Source organism: Hordeum vulgare, chromosome 4H, assembly GCF_904849725.1.
Source record: "Hordeum vulgare subsp. vulgare chromosome 4H, MorexV3_pseudomolecules_assembly, whole genome shotgun sequence".
In the NCBI taxonomy this organism is placed as follows: Eukaryota; Viridiplantae; Streptophyta; class Magnoliopsida; order Poales; family Poaceae; genus Hordeum; species Hordeum vulgare.
In genome coordinates, this window is record NC_058521.1 from 530,238,516 (window position 1) to 530,240,655 (window position 2,140).

Sequence of the window (2,140 nt, forward strand, 5' to 3'; positions counted from 1 at the left end):
TATTCTTCTTCATATTCTTCTTCTTCTTCTTTTTCTTCTTCTTCTTCACATTCTTCATATTCTTCTTCTTCTTCATGTTCTTCTTCTTCTTTATATCTTCTATATTTACAAGATGTAGGAAATGAAGTATCCATGATAAAACTTGGTAGGGAAATTCAGGCTAAAAAAAACAGAGCAGCGTCGAACCTTCTAGAGCATAAGTGTTGCTTTTGGATAACATGGCATCAAACTTATCGACTGCAGCCAAATACACCAGAGACAAAAGGCAAGCCCTAGATATTCTGTTCATTATGAAGAACGTGCGAGAGACAAAAGGCAAGACCTTGGAAGAGATTCAGGCTTCAATAAACTGTTGCACATGAGTGGTGTGAAGAAAGTTAGATGACGCATTCTCTTTGGCCGTATAATTGTATGCAATGTGTATCAAATCTTTAACAAATATGTGTATCATGGCAGCTAAAAAGTGCAGAAGGTTTCTATGTAGGTGACTTGGTGTATCCTTCAAGGAGAGCTAATTTCCATCTGCTGATGTCGTCAGCTGAGAGCAAGCAATTACAAAGCAGTAATGTTGCAGCGCTAAGCATCAGATAGGGTAATGTAAAGCAGCAGGCAGAGTATGAGGTATTGTGAAGTTGTGACCAATCAGGTTAAAAAGAACTGTTTCATAGTACCAGATATACAAAAATATCAGGAAAATCCCCGGTAACTTTCAGGTGACAGACCTGATAATTTAAACCATGAGTGGCTTAGCCATCAGCAGGCATCTGCTCTTCCTCAAGCTCCATTTTACATATGAAGCACTCCCTCTCAAAAAACAGGAACTCCTGGGTAAGAAATTTAAGACATTTGCTTTAATTAGGAAAGATCTGCACTGCAGTTATCAGATGAACAAACTAAAGAACGTAAAGTAACATGTAACTGCTGCTGGCTGAACAAGTGCATCATCCCAGAATCTGATGAAGCAACTAACTCGATAAGTTTATCACAACGGTCTAGAGAATCGCCAGCTTCGGAAAGGGAGATGGATGCCTGTAAAATATTAGCATCAGATATCAATATACCATATGTGTACTGAAACAACAAAAAGCAACCATTTCGTCTATATTCCGTGTAGTACACCCGATCAGCATCAACGGTCGCTTCCTGCGATGGCACACACACCAGCCCCGGGTTCCTGATGATGATAAAGGAAACGATGTTGTATGAATATATTTTTGAATAATTGGAAACAATTCAGTTTGCTACAAGAACAAGGATTAGAAAGAAGAAAGAAGAAAGAAGAAAGTGCATCCAGAATCATTTCAAATTCGTGATGGAAATATTATGATGTTCTTTAATCTTGTCGCAGTGTTCTTGGAACCCCCTGGCAAGGCCAAAATTTCATATCAGAACCGGTAAAGAACTGAAGGGGAAAGGCAGGGTACTGCTAGGCCAGGACAGGCGGCGCACCTGAAAATGACGGTGCGATTCACCCCCATCCTCTTGGATGTGAATTCCTGAAAAATCTTGCGTTAATGGGAGTGTCTTGTAGCAGCAAGGGAAAGTTAACCATAACATATGATGAGCCCCTCCATACATGAGCGAGCTGCAGAGCCGTGTAACCGTCGCCTCGCCGGATCTGAGAGGGAGAGACGATGGGTGAGGAAGAGAGGATGGGAGTGTCTTGGATCTGAGAGGGAGAGAGGATGGGTGAGGAAGAGAGGATGGGGTGAGGAAGAGCTGATTGAATCTGAAAGAGTGTAGGGACTTACCGGAGCCTCGTCGGAGCCGGAGGATGCACGGGGCGGCGCCGTCACCGGAGCCGGCAAATCGCGAGCTTGAAGAAAAGGGGACTCCTTCCATCTTGAGCTCCTGATGAGGAAGAAGAGAAGAGGCGAGACGAGCGGGAGAAGGCGGCCGGCGGTCGGAAAGGCGATGGAGACGGCGGCGAGACGGGGTGACGGAGCAAGCCGTCGGTGCCCTCGTCGGTGTGTGTGGTGAGGCGACGGAGCAAGCGGCTCGCGCGTGGCGAGGCGACCGAGCAAGAGCGGAGGGGTCGCGACGTTTGTCGGAGGAAGGGGGAGGGGTTTTCGTAAAATTTCGTCGGGGATAGCTTTTTTGGACGGAGGGAGTATAAGGCACTAGAGCAAAAACTAATTGG

The 2,140-nt window shown here is 45.4% G+C and overlaps 1 long non-coding RNA gene across 1 annotated transcript; it reads right to left on the reverse strand.

Moving 5' to 3' along the window:
* Positions 1-295: 295 nt before the first annotated feature.
* Positions 296-927, reverse strand: LOC123446777. The gene is made up of 3 exons (XR_006631439.1): positions 913-927; positions 723-824; positions 296-349 (listed from the first exon to the last, which is right to left on the reverse strand). It is a non-coding gene; the product is annotated as an uncharacterized LOC123446777 (long non-coding RNA).
* Between the last annotated feature and the right edge of the window lie 1,213 nt (positions 928-2,140).